This window comes from Tachypleus tridentatus, chromosome 13 (genome assembly GCF_004210375.1).
Source record: "Tachypleus tridentatus isolate NWPU-2018 chromosome 13, ASM421037v1, whole genome shotgun sequence".
Lineage (NCBI taxonomy): Eukaryota > Metazoa > Arthropoda > Merostomata > Xiphosura > Limulidae > Tachypleus > Tachypleus tridentatus.
The window spans coordinates 63,629,670-63,650,608 of NC_134837.1; the positions used below are offsets into that span (position 1 = coordinate 63,629,670).

At 35.0% G+C, this 20,939-nt stretch overlaps 1 long non-coding RNA gene across 2 annotated transcripts; it reads right to left on the reverse strand.

The window, feature by feature from the left end:
• Window positions 1-319: 319 nt before the first annotated feature.
• On the reverse strand, window positions 320-19,275 carry LOC143240846 (uncharacterized). Of its 2 annotated transcripts, none has more exons than XR_013021996.1 (3): window positions 18,326-19,275; window positions 2,859-2,994; window positions 320-1,079 (listed from the first exon to the last, which is right to left on the reverse strand). It is a non-coding gene; the product is annotated as an uncharacterized LOC143240846 (long non-coding RNA). The 2 variants fall into 2 exon arrangements; XR_013021997.1 differs by lacking the exon at window positions 18,326-19,275 and adding an exon at window positions 18,090-18,294.
• Window positions 19,276-20,939: the final 1,664 nt, after the last annotated feature.

Genomic DNA, 20,939 nt, shown 5'->3' on the forward strand with positions numbered 1-20,939 from the left:
AACTAGTACTTTACTGTTAAGGTATTATAATATTCTTGATGTGGAGGGGTTAGGAGCATATATTCTCCTGGCATATATCACATACGTCACTATCTTACATTCTATACCACTTATAACATGTAGGTATTTTGCTGTAATACAGACGTCTCTATATTTTTGTGATAATACTCTATTCACATGAGATTTTTGTTTTTATTAGAAGAAAAAGATAGACTTTCGATACCGACGAAACTTGTTCATAACGAATAAACAAGACGAAACAAGTTGAAAATTTTATTTAGAAATAATACAGAAAGTAAAAACAACAAAGAATGCCAATATTTTGTCACAGAATTCTCAAAGGAAAAATAACTTACTTGGACGAATATCTTAACGAAATGGTTCCCTGCTGGGACAGTGATAAGTCCACAGATTTACAATCCTAAAATCAAGGGGTTCGATTCTTCTCGATGGACACGACAGGTAGCCCGATGTAGCTCTGCTATACCAAAACACACACACACACACACACTTAACGAAATACGTCTTTGACAAGCTAGTGGTTTATTCTATATCATTTAGATCTCTGTACCTTCTCTTTACACTGCTGGTGGTATTTTTGATTACTTGTTGATGTAGCACAGTCCACTCTTGGATGAGGAAAGCACTGAGTTGATAGTCGAAGTAACAGATTGTCTGTCTCTAGCTACTCTCTCTAACAATTCCCAAGGATTGTTTGATGAGATTTAGGTCAACTGACGTAGCAGGCCAGTCTATTACCTCTGTTCCTTCATCACGAAAAAATTATGCGTGATTCTGGCGGTGAGAGGACTGATGTTATTCTGCTGATACACGAACTCAGTTCCAACAGCGCCAGCAAAAGGGTGAACAAATTGCAAGATCTTCACGGAACGTTCTACTGTCCGGGATTTTCCGTCCACAACACGGAAATCTGTACGCTCCTGCATACTGTTACCACCACATATCATGACTGAGTCATTCCTCCCCCCTTAAAAGTGTCATGATAGATAATGTCTCTTTTTCATGTCTCCAGAGCTTCGCACGTCGATCACTCGAAGACACACTGAATCTTCCATCATCTATAAACAATACAGGGTTTCAATGCTTAAGATTTGTTTGTTTGTTTTGGAATTTCGCACAAAGCTACTCGAGGGCTATCTGTGCTAGCCGTCCCTAATTTAGCAGTGTAAGACTAGAGGGATGACTAGCTGCCTTCCACTATTTTACCATTATTCGTTGGTAAAAGAGTAGCCCAAGAGTTGGCGGTGGGATTGACTGTCACATTATAACGCCCCCACGGCTGGGAGGGCGAGCATGTTTGGCGCGACGCGGGCGCGAACCCGCGACCCTCGGATAACGAGTCGCACGCCTTACGCGCTTGGCCATGCCGGGCCCGCAATGCTTAAGAACTTACATACTTTGCAAAAGCCAATACCAATAAAATAATGCACAAACCTAACATTATCCCAACAGTAAACATCTTTATTAATCAATCACAGCTAGTTTGGTGCTTTAAAGAAGTTGGGCGATTTTTCATAAAGACCTTTCACATAAGGAATCATTGATGAATAATTTCGCGAACCCCAAGTAAGGGTTAGGGTGATCGTCTAGAAAAATTTTCTTAAATTTGAAAAAACAACAACAAACACACCTAAAAATATATGCAAATTGAAAGCAGCCTCACTATATTTTTATTTTTGCGAGTAGTGAATAATAACTTGTCTTCTGGTAAGTTTACTATTTTTGACAAGATATAAACATAATAGGCTTTAAGATAAGTTTACCTCCCTTTTTTTTTCGGGTCATTAGTGATGGGATCAATTTGTCATAAATTGACATTTTACCCGAGGACCACCGTGATTCTTCCTTTAGTAACCACCCACCGCCAACTCCTGGACTAAAAGGACAAGCATGTTTGATGAGAGACGGAGATTCGAACCCGCGATCCGTAGAGTTCGAGTTGAGCACCCCAACCAGCTGGCAATGCCAGACCAGTTAGTAATTCCTATTAATCCAGTCACGCGACAATGACGTTTTGAAAAGTTCAATCTGCATGATTTCTTGTGTTCTGAAAATTAAGTCAACATAATTTTGAAACTCCACTTAAACATTAGTTAATAGGAAGAGACTCAGTGTTCTTTATCAAAAAATAAAGAGTCGGAATATACTAAGGTCGGCAATTTTGTTTTGTCAAATTGTTTTCTTTTTTTTGCGGGTTATCCATAGAGAACAGAATAAGGTGGCGCTATATTCTAACACGCAACCAGCGAGCGCGTTACATGCGCCCAATCAATTCACATCTGGGAAAGTTATTGGATATCCTTTGTTTTCTTCACAGAGTTCTCGACGGTGGTCTTTGTATTGCAATATGGCTTCAATTTTTTTTTTTTTCATTAAGACTCACTCAAAAGGATACGCGTGTGTGAAAAAGTTTAATAATACGCTAGGTTGAACCCAGCTAAGCTTGATGATGATACCAAACCCACAAAGTAACTTCTCTAAACAAATGGAACCTGATGGTGTGATGGATTGCGGTTCCTACCAACTTTACTATGTTACACCTCAGTGGATCTGAAAATACCAGCCATATAAAGTAGCTTCTCTAGTGAAATGTGTGTGTGTTTTCTTATAGCAAAGCTACATCGGACTATCTGCTAAGCCCACCGAGGGGAATCGAATCCCTGATTTTAACGTTGTAAATCCGTAGACATACCGCTGTACTAGCGGGGGGCTAAAGAAATAAAAACTAAAGATGGTAATACCAGACATATAAAGCAGCTTCTCTAAATAAATTAGAGTTATTAATGGTAATACCAGACATATAAAGCAGCTTCTCTACAGATATTTACAAGCCTTACCTGTTTAATCTCATGCACTCTGTTCAGATCCCGTTAATTTTTCCTGTTTTTGTGATTTCTTTATTTTCTTTTTTAAACAGAATTTTTGGCACAATATCATTCTCTTCCGCCACCAAAATATCCATTGGACTTATGCCTGAAAAGTAGCATTAACAATTTTTTAACAAAAGTAAATGTTTTAATAAGATAATTGCTCTTTTTTGTGAAGTTATGAAATGCACAAATAAAAAGAAACCTCCAACAGTTAACCGTGATACGCTGAGTGATATCTCCGGTTTTATTGTTCATTATATTCCTATACGCTTAAAATTTGTTTATATGTTTCTATTTTACACAAAAGGCTACTCGTGCTTTCCTCATGACGAATATCTAAACCAGGTTTATAGCGTTGTAAGTATGGAGACATCGCTGTTCCACTGAGGGACGGCTCAGTGCAAATTATAATTAACGGAACAACGCAATTATAAGGTATTTCTACATAGAAAAATTGTTGAATTCAGGTGATGTAGAGGTAATAATACCCTTTTAAAATGTCAAATTGTAGCAGTTAACTCTGAAACCGCGGCGTTAATTTAAACACCCAGTGTATGTGTGTGTTTTCTTATAGCAAAGCCACATCAGGCTATCTGCTGTGTCCACCGAGGGGAATCGAACCTCGGATTTACAACGCTAAAATCGTGACATTAATTTTGTGTTCTTAATTCCACGTTTGTCAGCAAACTCTTCTCACAGTTTTGGATCAAACTTGGCAGAAAGACTGGTCCATTCTTATGTGACGGAAATGCGACTGGAAGGTCATACGAATATAACATGGGTGTAAGAATAGGCTTACAACGTCGCTTAAGCCGAATTTGGTATTATATTTTGTGTTTCTGGCCCTTTTTGGATTCCGAACATACAATGTTTCAAACTGTGTTCATACGCCCGTTTACAAGTCAGCGGGTCATATGGGAAAGATATAGAAATAATTGTAGATACTGAACGAGCTTAATATATATAAACCCCGAATATCAGCGGTTAAAGTCTGTTAGCTTATTGCTGATAAGGGAAGGCGCCTCCAGTAGCTCAGCGGAATGTCTGCAGACTAACAACGCTAAAATCCCATTGTGGCTTTGTACTTAGTTTAAACGACAACAACGATAAGGGAAGAGACAATATTCAGCTCGAATGAATATAAGTAGTTGTGGTGTGTTTGAACTGAAATATGCAGATACCATCAACGAAATTATTCACTAATATATGCCCAAAATATTTTAAAGTAATATTTATTTAGAAACTGATCTACATTTCAGAATATTTTAAACTAATGTATATTTTTCTCTGATCTATTTTCTAGAATATTTTAAAGTAATATACATTTCTTCACTGACGTATGCTCCAGAATATTTGAAAGTAATATTTAATTATTCATTGATGTATGTTCCAGAATATTTTAAAGTAATACATATTTATTCAATGATGTATGCTTCAGAATATTTTGAAGTAATATATATTTATTGACTGAGGTATGATCTAGAGTATTTGAAAGTGGTATTTATTTATTCACTGATCTATAATCCAGAATATTTTAAAATAATATACATTTATTCAGTTATCTATACTCTAAAATATTTTAAGGTAATATATAAATATTCACTGATCTAAATCCGGATTATTTTAAAGTAATATTTAATTATTCACTGATGTATGTTACAGAATATATTAAAGTGGTATATACTTATTGACTGATGTATATTCTAGAATATTTTACAGTAAGATTTAAGTATTCACTGATGTATGCTCTAAAATATTTTAAAGTAATTTTCAACTAGTCACTGACCTATGTTGCAAAACCTTTTAGAGTAATATATAATTATTTACTGATACATCTTCTAGAATATTCTAATGTAATATATATTTATTCACTGATGTATGTTCTAAAGTATTTCAAAGTAATGTTTAATTATTCACTGATGTAATTTCCAGAATATTTTAAAAAGTAATATATGTTTATTCACTGATGCATATTCCAAAATAATTTATAGTAATATGTATTTATTCACTGATGTATGTTTCAGAGAATTTTAAAGTAATATATACTTATTGACTGATGTATGTTCTAGAATATTTTAATGTAATATATATTTATTCACTTATCCATATTCCAGAATATTTTAAAATAATATATATTTATTCATTGATCTATATTCCTAAATATTTGAAAGTAATATATATTTATTAATTGTTCTGTTCCAGAGTATTTTAAAGTAATATATATTTATTCATTGATCTATATTCCTAAATATTTGAAAGTAATATATATTTATTCATTGATCTATATTCCTAAATATTTGAAAGTAATATATATTTATTAATTGTTCTCTTTCAGAGTATTTTAAAGTAATATGTATTTATTCACTCATTTATGTTTTAGAATATTTTAAACTAATATATATTTATTTACTATCTATCTATATACCATAATATTTTAGACTAATATATATTTATTCACTAATGTATGTTCCAGAATATTTTAAAAGTAATATTTAATTATTCACCGATCTAGTTTCCAGAATGTTTTAAAGTAGTATTTAATTATTCATTGAGTTACGTTCTAGAATATTTTAAAGTAATTTTTATTTATTCAGTGATTTATATTCCTAAATATTTTAAAGTAACATGTATTTATTCACTGATGCATGTCACAGAATATTTTAAAGTAATATTTATTTATTCACTAACGTATGATCCAGAATATTATAAAGTAGTATATATTTATTCACTGATTCATGTTCCAGAGTATTTAAAGAAATATGTATTTATGTACTGATGTATGTTCCAGAATATTTTAGATAAAAGTTTATTCACTGGCGTGTGTTCCAGAATATTTAAAAATAGTATACCTTTATTTAGTGATCTATAATCCTAAATATTTTAGAGTAATATATACTTATTCACTGATGTACGTTGCAGAATATTTAAAGTAATATATTTATTCACTGATGTATGTTCCAGAATATTTAAAGTAATATATATTTATTCAGTGATCTATAACCCTAAATATTTTAAAGTAATATATGTTTATTCACTGATGTGTGTTGCAGAATATTTTAAAGTAATATTTAATTATTCACTGATTTATGTTCTAGAATATTGTAAAGTAATATATATTTATTTATTTTTAATGGTATTTGTTTCATTCGCAGAAGATCACGTTTATGATCGTTCTAAACTGTTTCTGTGATAATCAAATTAACATCGGTTACAGTTAAACAGTCAATATTATATTTTGTCTTTATCACTAATGAGGATAGTACACTTTTTATACATCATGTCAATAGAATATACGTCTAGATTATATACCATTCCTAAATTGTGTCAATAAAAATACGTCTTAATGTTATGTTTTTATGTATCGTGTTAATACAAACTACGTCTAAATAGCGCACTTCTTATACATCGTTACAATAAAAAGTACGAATAAATAGTACGGTATTCTTTGATAGATTGTTTAGGCAGAGTGTTCATGATGAAACTTTGTAGAATGGACGGTAACTGCCTGTTGTAGAGACACAAGTGTAGAAAATGACGTTTCGATAGTCTTCCGCCTTTCGTCTTCAGGTCACTGATCTGTGTTCCCGAATATTTTATTGTAATATATATATTCTTTATGGTATTTGTTCTATTTGCAGAAGACCACCTTTATCATCGTTCTAAAATTTGTTTGTGGTAATCAAACTAGCCTTGGTTACAGTTAAACAGTCAATATTGAAGATGAAAGGCAGAAGAATTTCGAAACATCTTCCTCTACACTTGTTTCTCCACAACAGGCAGTTGCCGTCCATTCTACAAAGTTTCATCAAAAAAGTACGCCTTTTGTACACCGCATCTGCAAAATATTTTAGATAAGAGATTTCGTATCAGCCCTCAATGCGATATGTCTTCGGACTTGCACCACTAGAAACCGAGTTTCTATACCCTTTTTGTTGCTTTGTGCTCGGTTCCCAACAAAAACAAGATTGTCAGGAAAGGCTAAAAACACACTTTTTATGCATAGTGTCATTAAAAATTTGCATCTGGATCGTACAATTTTTACACATTGTAAATAAATAGGTATTTATGCTGCTGGCCAAAATCTTAAGGCCAATGAACATAAAGAAAAAAATATGCATTTTGCGTTGTTAGACTCAACCACTTATGTGAGTAGAACTTCGAAAGATAAAAATAAGAAAAGGGAAAATAAAAATAAAATACTTTTTTAGCATTTAATAGGGAAAATGTGAACATTATGAAATTAGCTTGTCAAAAGTTTAAGACCATACTGAAACGAAGCGTTAATCGGTAAACACGTAACGAAATTTAGTCATTTGTGTTCAAGCATTAGCGTTGTCAACATCTCCCACTGACATCTCTTGTGTTACATTGGGTAAAAACATGGCAAAGGCCAAAAAGTTGACAGAGTTTGAACGTGGCAGAATTGTCGAGCTGCAAAAGCAAGGTCTTTCTCAACATGCCATCGCTGGTGAGATTGGACGTAGTAAAACTGCTGTTGCAAATTTCTTAAAAGACCCTGAGGGATACGGAACGAGAATTTCAAGTGGTCGGCTTAAGAAAATTTCGCCGACGTTGAGTAAGAGGATTCGACGGGTTGTCCTGCAAGACACCAACCGATCGTCGAACCAGATTGAGGCCCTTATGGACGCAGAATGCAGCTCAAGAACAATAAGGCGGCATCTACGAAAGAAAGGCTTTAAAACTCGTAAACGTCTTCAAAGGCCACGCCTCCTTCCACACCACGAAATAGCTCGGTTAAACTTTGTTGAGAAGCACCAAACATAGGACATAGAAAAGTGGACGAAGGTTTTGTTCTCTGATGGGAAAAATTTTAACCTGGATGATCCAGATGGCTTCCAACGTTACTGGCACGATAAGGATATTCCACCGGAGACATTTTCTACACGACACAGTGGAGGAGGTTCATCATGATCTGGGGTGCTTTCTCCTTCCATGGAACAATGGAGCTTCAGGGTATACAGGGGCATCAAACAGCAGCTGACTACATTGGCATGTCGGAGAGAGCATCCTTATTGACTGAAGGCCCTCACTTGTGTGGAAATGACTGGATCTTTCAGCAGGACAACGCTGCAATCTACAATGCCCGCAGGACAAAGGTCTTTTTCATGGCGAATAACGTGACTCTTTTGGACCATCCAGCGTGTTCGCCCGAACTGAACACCATTGAAAATGTTTGTGGGTGGATGGCAAGGGAAGTCTATAGTAATGGACGTCAATTCCAAACAGTGCATGATCTTCGTGAAGCCATCTTCACCACTTGGAATAACATTCCAGCCAGCTTTCTGCAAATGCTTATATACGACCATGCCAAAGTGAATGTTTGCAGTTATTCGCAATGACGGCCGTGCAAGTCACTACTGAGACCTTTTGTTGGGAATTTCCTACCCTGTTTAGGACTTTTATTGGTAGGGTCTTAAACTTTTGACCAGCTAGTATTTAGGCTCCACAGTGTTCATATTTTCCCTATTAAATCCCAAAAAGTTTTTTTTTTTTATTTTTATTTTCCCTTTTCTTATTTTCATCTTTCGAAACTCTACTCAAATAAGTGGTTGAGTCTAACAACGTAAAATACATATTTTTCTTTATGTTCATTGTCTTTAAGATTTTGGCCAGCAGTGTATATAGTGCAATCTTTGTGTATTATGTCAATAAAAAATATGACATCTAGAATAAAACACGAATCTTTATAAGATTACTTAGTGTGAACTTTGAGTGAATCACTTTTGAACCTGATATTTACAAAATGTGAAACGTATGAGACAAGAAACCTAAATACGTTACATAAGGCAGTCTAACGCTTAAAGCAAAACATTAAATTGTTGATAAAAGAGCAACACGGTAAACATTTTCCACAGTAAAATATCTATAATCCTGCGAATGCACTGACATTGTTAAAACAAAAGTTATCTGATAACGAAAAGGAACGAATTTTTGTTGTCTGTTGAATGCGCAAATTTGCAAAACAGCTAGCTGTCACTGATTATTAATTTATAAACTAGTGAAGTGTGTGGGTATATTTTTTTCTTATAGCAAAACACATCGGACTATTGGCTGTGTCCACCGAGAGGGATTTGAACCGCTGATTTTAGCGTTGTAAATCCATAGCCTTACCACTGTCCCAGCAGGAAACAGATTTTTTGGAAGGCAGCTAGCTAGTAAACACCATCTATCGCCAACTATTAGGCTACTTTTGTCAGAAACAGTGGGATTTAACTGTCACACTTATAACACATCCGTGAATCACTTTTTTTTTTTCGGGCACACTAATCACTGGTCTATACTAGGTTTCCTTTCTTTTTACTACTAATAAATATAAATAGGTACTATATGCTTTAGTAAAATTTTAAAAATGGCAAATAATTCAAAAATGTCGAATATTAAGTTTCGTTCTATTTTGCTGGTACAAGTTTTACCACTCGAGTCGGATCAACTTGTTCGTTTTTAAAGACCACCTGGATGGTTGTGACTTCTTTAAACCACTTGTACCATTGTGCAGACACTAAAATGTCGTAACACAAGGGAGACTTATCGTTGCAATTTGCATTGTCATGATATTGGTAAAACCTGTGTATGCTATAAATCACGAAAATAATTATGCACACTGTAGGATAAAACAGCTTATTAAAGCTGATAGTGTCTTAGCTTAAATGTGAGGTTTTTTGGATTAATTTAAGATTTCTATGGACTTTGAAATTGTTCATAGGATGTTCTACATTTTGAATCGTTACATAGATTTATGCTATGATCGAAATATTGGTGTTGTCCCCAAGTGGAACAACGTTAAGATCCGATGTTCGATTCCCAGCAGTGAACACAGCAGACAGTCCAATTTGGCTTTGCTCTGAAAGAGTCATTAGTAACAAGTAATGGTAACTATAGGGAAAATGAAAGTTAATTAAGTTGAATTAATATTCTGTATGCGTGACCTTTCACTTAAACAGATTTTTACACCTTGTTTTCATGCTACCATAAAGTTTATCAGTTTCATAGTGTGGTTTGTTTTGAATTTTGCGGAAAGTTAGAAGAGGGCTATCTGCACTCTCCGTCCCTATTGTAGCAGTGAAAGAGAAAGCAGTTAGTTATGACCATCCACCGCCAACTCTTAGGCTATTATTTTACCAACGAATAGTGAGATTGGCTGTGACATTATAACGTCCTCACGGCTGAAAGGGCGAGCATGTTTGGCGGGATGGGGATTCGAACTTGCGATCCTATATTGCGCGTCAAGCGCCCCAACCAGCTGACCATGCCGGACAATAACTTGTTTTGTCTCCTTCCGATCTTCTCATATATCTTACACATCCTGATGATTTTTACACTAAAACTTTGTGCCAGTCAAGTCATGATAATGTGTGTTTCATCAACCGTTTTTTGTAAATTCAGTATGTCGTTTTATCGCATTTGCTATATGCTTGGGATCTTTATGTTTCTGGAAGGTGAATCGCTGCCCTTAACTTTGGTGGTTACACAAGTCACACACACAAGAAATGAGAGTAAGGAAATTTAACTAATCCCAATGAAGACTGCTGTGTATTTCAACCAGAAGATAAGGAACTTCACCAGACAGTCTTGATCAGGACTTTAAAAATGACTGTTCTAACACACACAAATGGCCCGGCATGGCCAGGTGGTTAGAGTACTCGACTTGTAGTCCGATGGTCGCGAGTTCGAATTTCCGTCCCATGCTCGCCCTTTCAGCCGTAGGGGAGTTATAAAGTTTCGGTTAATCGCACTATTCATTGGTAAATAGGTAGCCCAATCTTGGTGGTGGGTAGTGATGACTAGTTGCCTTCCCTCTAGTTTTACACTGCTAAATTAAGGATGGCTGGTGCAGATAGCCCTCGTGTAGCTTTGCGCGAAATACAAACCAAACCAAACCAAACTTCTATTACGTACCTTCTTCAGAGTTTGGACAGAGCACCTAACGAAGCTAGCACTTTGTTTGTATTTTCGCACTAAGCATCTTTGACAGACCAAAGCTTTAATTTCTACATGTCTGTCATAGGATATTTCAATGCTAGGTGTTATGACTTATGTCACACTACTACTGGGCATAGTACGACTACCTATTATTTGTATTTTCTCTACTGGTGTGCCTATTTCGATAGATTGGACGACAGCCAATAGCAGAATAAATTTTGAACATGTGAAAATACTCTAGTATCGTGAATTTTTATGTGGTGGGGAGGTGATATAGTGTTTCGTTTCATTAGATTTCTAGTTTATGTTTGTTTAAATCGTTTAATTTATTTACCACTGATAGAAATGAGACAACGGAATAGTTAATAGTAAATGTTTAGTTTTGCGCCATATTTACAACATTAGCAAACTGTAAAGCTCTACGATTTAGTATCTGTTTCTCCCATATTATTTCAGGGTTAGCTTAGTAAAACTCTAGGAACACAACATTAGCACGTTTTACTCAGTTTAAAATTATTCTATCTACAATAGATAATGCTAATAATGACTGTATATATCGTAGTTTATAATGTTTCCAAAGCACAGTCAGTTATTTATTCAGCTTTATGTTATTACGGCCGAAACTTTTATTACAGAAAAGTAATAATAGGTTTTCCAGGAATTATACACTAAACCTAAACATTATTACATAATTCTTTGTCCAAAGTTTTATATTGTATCGCGTGCAATCTGCTCCTAGCTTATACCTATTTTCAACGTATAGCTAGAATTTTTCAATAAAACGACTAGGCGATAGTAACAGATTCTCCACCAGCTTCAGATGATTTTGTCTTAACCCTGGAACTGTCACTGATTACAAGATTAATGTTACACACTAACGTTTACTGAGCGCACGAGCCATGTTTTCTGAATTTACACACAACACACACACACATATATATATACACACACACATATACGCAATTTTATTTGTTACAAAATTTTGTAGTAATTTCCTAAATTATTTCATGAAGTGAGCAGTTTGATAAATGGAATGACTTAATTTTCTAACTCGTAATCTCACATAATATGGTAATCAGGTAAGTGAAGTGACTCATTCAGTAAATTTACATTTTATGTAACCAGCAATTTCACTACATTAAAGTATTTATTGCCTAGGAAGTAGAAACAATACAACCAAGTTGACATTTTACAAATGTTTTACAGGATATCCAAAATTTTTGGAACTATAAGTGATTTAAGGCTTTTCTTAATTTCAGATCCATGACTGATTACGGCGCTGTTAAAGCGCGAGTAGGCCGAGTTAATTCAAACTCGAATTACGAGGACAGCACGTGAAGTACAAGTAGTTGAAGCGCTTATGGTTCCAAATGTTTCAGACACCCTGTAAAAATGAAAATATAAAACATGGAATAATTTTAGTTATATACTGTGTATATCATATATATGCATAAATACGTCATGTTCGCTCCTTGTTTCGTTATATGAGTTTTATTTTCGTTGTTCATTACTGATTCACGAAAGCGAACACGTTTTATGTTTCTTCATTTCTCTGGAACTGAAATATTTTATATTAACTACACTGGCAATTTTATTTATTTCAAGTTTTCGTGCAAAATTATGCTAGGGTTATCTGCTCATAGTCGTCCCTAATGTTGAAATGAGAGACTAAAGTGAAAGCAGCTAGTCCAACTCTTGGACAACTTCTGTCATTTGTATAAATCGTTATGACATTTTTTACGACAATGGTTTGTTTTGTTTGTTTGTTGGTTTTGAATTTCGCGCAAAGCTACTCGAGAGCTATCTGCGCTAGCCGTCCCTAATTTAGCAGTGTAAGACTAGAGGGAAGGCAGCTAGTCATCGCCACCCACCGCCAACTCTTGGGCTACTCTTTTACTAACGAAGAGTGGGATTGACCGTAACATTATAACACCCCCACGGCTGAAAGGTCGAACATGTTTGGTGCGACCGGGATTCGAACCCTACGACAATGGGTCCCGACCATGAATTATTAGTAATACGAATAGCTAATTTAAAAACACGAAGGGCCCGGCATGGCCAGTTGGTTAAGGCACTCGACTCGTTATCTGAGGGTCGCGGGTTCGAATCCCTGTCACACCAAACATGCTCGCCCTTTCAGCCGTTGGGGCATTATAAGTTACGGTGAATTCTACTATTAGTTGGTAAAAGAGTAGCTCAAGAGTTGGCAGTGTTAAATTAGGGACGGCTAGTGCAGATAGCCCTCGAGTAGCTTTGCGCTAAATTCAAAACAAACAAACCAAAAACATGAAGTGTTTTATTAATTACAAAACACACAGAAAATAGCTGTGTATGTTTTATTTTTAGATCCATATTACTTTACAATACAGAAGTTGAATTCGGTACATTAAAGTGATTTTATGGTCTCTAAGTATTGTTAAAGTCTCTGTTTCCAAGTTCAGTCTGTTCTATTTGACGTCTGATCATCTTGACAATAGCCGTGCAGTGTAGCTTCTATGACAAAAGACTCCTTCAAAGGGCTGCTGTGTTCAAAGCATACTCCTCTTCCCTGCATGCTTTCCATGAGGCATCTGGTGTACTAGAAAGACTTTTTTACAGAATCCATTTTAACAGTGAAAAAACGCAACGAATTCTATAGACGCTGCATCCGGTAACGTCACTGGTATTTCTTCGTATGAGTTAGTATGAAAACCCATTTTATCCTCTGGAAGCTTATGGTGTGTAATGGTTCAATGGTTAAGTCGTGGAAACAACTTTTGTACATGTAATTTGTATTTTTTGTTTCAGATGGAAACCTCTGAATTGTATGGTGCACATGGACTGATTTTAACTTAAATTTCATGTTTGTAGCTTCTCATCTGTTAGAAAGCGCCGCATTTTGCTTACAATAGCTACGTTATGACTTATTGCAGGTCTCTTTTTAGATCGTCCTGGTGTCCTAAGTGCACTATTACTCCTTTGTTCTTCAATACCATTAAGTACAAGGGGTATCCCTGTCTTTAAAATTATTAACCTGTACTCTGAACACATCTTTAATATCTGAATATTTTGCGCTGTAAAGGATTATTAGATACTTTTCCCCAAATTGATAAATTTCAGTGGGACAACACTACTTAAGAAACAATAACAAACAATGTTAAAATGTAGTTCTGATACATAAATTTGCATTGCGGCTTATATTGGCTGTGATTGTCACATGACTTAATACCTACATATTTAAAATCATTTTTTTAATATATCGTACTCAAGCATCTGTAAACAAAATACTTGTATAATTGTTAATATATTTGCAAATGTGCATATTCAAAAACAAAGACTCAGAGACGATGTGTATATTTCCTTATAGCAAGGCCACATCGGGCTATCTGCTGTTTCTACCGAGGGGAATCGAACCCCTTATTTTAGCGTTGTAAATCTGAAGACTTACTACTGTCCCAGCGGTGGACATGGTAGAAGATAAAAGAAAAGTCATAAACAAAAAACATTTATTCAAAAGTTTGATCATAACTTTTATTGGAAGAAACGTTGCTGTTGGAAAGAGTGACTGCATTCAACTTACGATTGGTCGATTTTTAACACCTTGATTATGGCAAACAAAAATTCAGTTTTGTTTATCTGGAAAGAATGATAATAATATACACCAAATCCTTCGTATACGTAAAAGGGTAAAGTCCACATAATACACAATTTTGGAATACATAAATCTAATTATTTAGGATTAGTCTTTGGGATATAGGGGTAAAAATCATTTAGGGTTAATCTTTAGTCAGCAAAGTTGGAACCTATCGTTTCATAAGTGAAATTGGTGTTCTCGTTGGTAGTGGCTTACCAGTCACCAGAAACATAACTGCAACGTTAAACTTATTATACATACTAGCCGATTTCTCGTGGAGCCAATGCGTTAGATCCGCTAGTAATGTGTTCAAGACGTCATGTTTGCACCTTGAAAATGGAGAAAAATAAAGTTTTCCGTGACGGGAAACGGAAGCGAAATGGGGAAATTGTGGCCAATATTGCCAATCTACATGCACACAGGATAAACATTTCTCGAAGTTTGAGGTTGCACGTTGTGCAATAAAAAAGTTTTTTCAGTATGATATAAGCAAGAGTTTCATTAAAGATGATGATATGTGTGTGTATATAAGGACTGGATATAATCAGCTTTGTTGGTGAACATCGTATTGTTTGAAATATCCAATGGCGTGTTGTTTGTTGTACAATATCCATTATGGCCAAATAATTTTCAAATCACACACTTCACAGCACTAAACACGCGAAGAAATCCCTGGTGTCAATTCTAATTAATAAGCTAGTTACTCTTTAAAGATATTTTCAACTTGAAATAATGTTTATAAATAACAACTATATGGTACTTAAGCTTTGCCATGTTTAAAGAATTGTTCGAAATTTTAGGATTTAGTTAATTTGAGCTTATGAATTGAATCTACTGCGATTCGATGTGGATATTGTGGGAACATGTTTATATTTATGAACATCAATTGATTTCTTTATCAGACATATTTATTTTATTGCGTTTTGACTGTATTAGTACTTACAACTTGAAAGGTACCTTATTCGCACATGGGCTAAATGGAAGGGTTTAGAGACGCTACGCTTCCTAGGATCTAGCATAACTATTCTTAATTTTGAATTACTGATAAGTTGGAAAACATCCAGTTAGCAGTACCCACAACCACAAGAGCTTTGTCTGACTTTGAACGAATAATGGGTATTGCCAATTGATATTATGAATAAAAAAGCAGAAGAGCGTGTTCAGTGGCATGCACCTTGGAACATCAGCTCCGAAGTCCGACACGTTAACCAATAGGACACAACTATTGTTTAAGAGATATATTATCCAAGTAGAGGTAGGTAAAACAGAGAGTGAGGTATGGAGATTCATAAATATTATTGTAGTTTGTATTGTTAAAACGTGTCTTACTAGCAAGCACTAGGGTTTTCCTCTTGGCCCAGTTGGTAGATTACTCCTTTGATGTGTGAGACATTTGTGGGGCCAAATTCGAAAGAAAGTAAAATATTGTGAAAAACTAAAAAACAACAATATTGAACCTAACGCGAGGCCGTCTCTTGACTCTAAGGTTAGGTTCGAGGACATACCTTATTTGTGGCAGAGGGAAAATGTAGTAATTCAAGTTGTCAAAAGTACCTTACTAACAAGCACTAAAGTGCCATCTTTTAGTTCAGTTCATAGAATTCGTGTACAAGAACTATCAGGTTCAAATTCAACAAGAGAAAATTACTACAGTAGTATATTAATCATATTATGATTTTAGCAAACATTGGTTGGGTGTTCTCGACAGACTACAGTTATAAACATGTAATTTCTATAATCACTTTTGGCAATTTGGAAGTTTTTAGTGCATTTCACAGATTTTTCGTTCAGAAATATTTATTTCCTTACACTTTGGATAGCTAATATAATAGACTTCCTGTGATTTTATCTATAACGATGGTCATAAAATAGCAGAAATGAAAGAAATAAGAAAACTTGGATGCTTTAGACATGTGGTTTAAATTATTTATTTATTGTGATGCAATATTACGCACACATAAATCACTACTAATCTAACTATGACCAACAAAACATTTGTGGTAGTTGTCATGCCTTTCAATTGCATTTTCCTTATTCTATAATTTTCACGAACGCCATTTAAGCTACACTTTATTACAGGTATTATGTGTTACATCAATAAATCCTGGTCTACTGAAGAAAAAAATTGCGGTCAGACAAACAATCGCACTTTGACATAACTTTATCTAATAAAATTATACGTAAAATAAACAACATATTAAAGCAACGATATTTATAATAGTGGCCAGAGGATGAAACAATTATGAGTGTTTAACATATGACACGCTTTTTTATCAGTTCAAAAAAATTTACAAAAACGAAGAATACAGTCAGCACTAAAGGAAAAGTAGCTAAAGATGTTTACGGCAATTTATCAAACGAACCGAAGCTAACTCTTTGGAATATAAGGTAAAAATAAAGTTATAGCGAAGGCAAATTTGGCTGATTATGCAGAAACGTCTGGATGCATGTTCATAAAGTAATAAGCATATAGCCCGACATGGCTAGATGGTTAAGGTACTCGACTTGTAATTCGAGGGTAGCGAGTTCGAATCCCCATCACCTCAAACATGTTCACCCTTTCAGCCGTGGGGGCATTATAATGTGACGGTTAATACCACTATTCGTTGGTAAAAGAGTAGCCCAAGAGTTGGCGGTGAATGGTGATGACTAGCTGCCTCCCGTCTAGTCTTACACTGCCAAATTAGGCACGGTAGCACATATAGCCCTTGTGTAGTTCTGCGCGAAATGCAAAAACAAACAAACAAAACAATAAGCGTATGATTTTTAACGAACTATGCATGCGTATTTAAAACGTAATTAAATAGAGAAAACTATAACAATTGTAGTTATTAAATGTTCATTCCTTTAATAAATTAACCGTGGGTTAAGTATTATTTATGTGAAATACTTTGAAAAGAAAAAAGTTAAAAAGGAAATTGAAGCCAATCGTCACGTGATGAAAACAATATTGTGATGTCGTGTCGCATATTCATTACATTAAAAAGGTTGACTATACAAAAAACAACAACTGGTGAGGTAATTTTAAATGGAAAAAAAATCAATATACAATTTGGATTACCCGAGCACAGGCCTTTCTTTCTAAAGATGTGAAACTTGTAGCATTTGATTGAAACATTTGCGAGAAACGATCCAGATAAAGAAACAAACGCAATCGTTTTATTTCTATGAATGCCACGGATTGCTAGATAAGGCATTATAAAACCTATGACTTATTGTTTCATAAATGATGGATGTAAATAGTCCAGCTGGCCTAATGCGTTTTGGTATTGATGGAAAGGCCTTGTCGACGGCTGTGTACAATAGAAAATGAACAGGTGATTGGCCATAGCACGTTCTTCTAAATAAGAAGGAACATAAAATGGCCTAGTTATAGATAAACTCCGTAAAATAATTCGAGTTTTTCACATTGCTTATAGATTGCTGCTTTTAAACTGTTTTATGGCTTCATTAATAGCAGCATTGCTTGCCATCTACACACAAAATATGTGTATGAAGACACATATCATATCTATGATTGTATATCCATTTGATAATACGTAAGATCTTTAGTGAATCGTATTACAAATCGGTAAACAATTTCCTTTACCGAAGCAGAATGTTTAGTGGAAAATGATTAAAGTTAGTGAAAATAATAAACTTACTTTTACAGGTCATAGTTTTTCTTACATATAGAACTACAGGTTCCATAAAAGGGTATGGACTACACCATAAACAGAGTTGAAGAGTTTACCATATTACAAAACACTAGTGCTGTCTTTTAATTCACATGGCTGGACAAATTACTCTGTGTTTGAATAACGTTAGGCTTACCCATTAAGTATACTAAATCTTTAACCGAGATGCACATCATTTGAACGATAAATAACATTTCACTGACCTTCTTTCACATTCTATACAATGGTCTGTAGATATTTGTCCTTGGAGCAAGGTTTCAGTTTCAGTAATACTTATAGTAGATAGAAGCACGCGTTTTTGCTAACTCTGAATGAAATCGCGACCATTCTCACGCTGTACGAGAAATCATGTACATAAAACAGACGCCACACCTGTTTTGTTCATTCATGTGGGTAATTTTGTATTTAAAAATGCTAATGAGTTTTTAAATTGCATTTAATAATTAACACCCAGAAACAACCAGAAACATTCTTGAATAATTTCATCAGGGGGCGTAGAAAACAGTAACCATTTCAGTTTGCTCGCCACTGCATTAATTCACTTCCGTTAATTGTATCTCAAGACGGCAGGTATGAGTGTTAAAACTTTTATTAAAATAAAGTAGAGAACAACGTTTCGACCTTCTTAGGTCATCTTCAGGTTAACAAAGAGAGAGTTTCTCTACTTTATTTTAATAAAAGTTTTAATATCCATACCAGCTGTATTGAGATGTAATTGTACTTCAAGTGGGTTTCTCGTCATCACGAATTATTTCCGTTAATTATCAACCATTTTCATCGTGTAGCGAGAACGAGAATATTTACCATGACGTCAGTTAGTTCCCCACCAGAAAAACTGAAACAAAGAGAAGTGTATGGATTTTTCAATCACAGGTTAAACAAAAGTCCTTATATCATGTAATTGGCCCGGCATGACCAGGTGGGTTAAGGCGTTCGACTCGTAATCTGAGGGTGGTGGGTTCGAGTCCCAGTCGCACCAAACATGCTCACCCTTTCAGCCGTGGGGGCGTTATAATGTGACGGTCAATCCCACTATTCGTTGGTAAAAGAGTAGCCCAAGAGTTGGCGGAATTCAAAAAACAAACAAACATATAATTCAAATGAAGCACAGAGCAACACATTAGATTAGGCTTAGGAGATGGATGTTAGTGTTTCATCGATGAAGTTTCAACTGGATAGCTGGTCTGAAAATATCAGAGAGCTAAATAGCTAGAAAATATATTAAACAGAAAATTAAAAATAATCTTCTCGCAGTGCATAACTTCTGTAAAGAAATACATAAAATATTTGTGTATTATGATCTTCGTTACTTAATATAATGGGCGATGCAAATATGCTGAGTTAATTATTAGACAAGTAATATTTAAAATGTGGACCATAGGAAAACGTGATTCGAGGTCTCCTGTACTTAAAACGAACGACACTGGCCCTTTAGTATTAAAGTATATATTTCTAGACGTCTACCACCTCCCTACTGCGACTCAGCTGAAAGACTGAGGGTTTATAACGCAAAAAATTGAATTTCGATACCCGCGGTTGTGAAACCATTGTGTAGCTTTGCGAGTCAATAAGCCGAAACAATTTTTTTTAAAAGGTCAGGAGCGCCCGGCATGGCCAGGTAGTTAAGACATTCGACTCTTAATCTGAGGGTCACGAGTTCGAATCCCCGTTACACCAAAGTGCTCGTCCCTTCTCTCGTAAGGGCGTTATAAAGTTACGGTCAATCCTATCAATTCGTTGGTAAAATAATAGCCCAAGAGTTAGCGGTGGGTGGTGATGACTAGCTTCCTTCTTTCTAGTCTTACATTGCAAAATTATGGACTGCTAGCGCAGATAGCCCTCGCGTAGCTTTGCGCGAAATTAAAAATAACCAAACCAACAAACAAAAGGCCAAGAAAACTAGTGGAGAATGTAACTCACTCACATCATTATTACACAAATCACGTCTCCCAGAAAACTAGAGTGATAGTGTAGTGTAATTTAGAGAGTAATTTTACACTTGTGTTGGCTTGGTAAGTGATACGAATTTTTCCAGGATATTTTGATAGAGTGGCAGTATGATCTGCGTGACTTTGTGACTTCTGAGATTGATTACAATGTTATTTCAAGGTTAACATCGTTAACCTTGCCAAATGTGGGGGTTATCTACGCCTAGAGATATCTTAGGTTTTCTTATCTTTATTTTTATTTTTTTATTATGGCGAATACAAAGTACTTCAGTTCTTATTACAATAGTCCAGTGTCCTCCATGAGAGGGCGAAGTCCTCTTTGATAACAGTATTCGAAGCACAAGACGATAACGAAAATATAAATACAAGAAGCAGCTTATGGTTTGTTTGTTTTTTTACTTTTATACTATCTGAATAACAAGTTCTATTATGTTATCGGGCAGGTTGGAATGTAGAAAATATTGAGGGGAAGGAGGTAGTCATAAAATAGAAGTATGCGATAATCGATAGAGATGTTTTAAAATATTATTCAACAATGAATGCCATAAATTAGAAGTTTTATATTGTACGTACGAAAATGTACAAAATACAAATTGAACTGTTTAGTGTGTATTAGTATGTTATGCACATTTGATATGGTACACTTTGCACGTGCAGACAGCATAGGAAAAAAATGATGTGCCCCAATCCCACCGAAGTTTATGTTTTGGTAACTTTTTTTTAGAAGCTCATAAGAATTTTCGTTTATATAATATTATCTCTCTTCGTTTTGTCTTGAATTTACACGAGGACTATCGGCGCTAGCCGCTCCTAATTTAACTGTGTAAGACTAGAGGGAAGAGAGCTAGTCGTCACCACCCACCGCCAC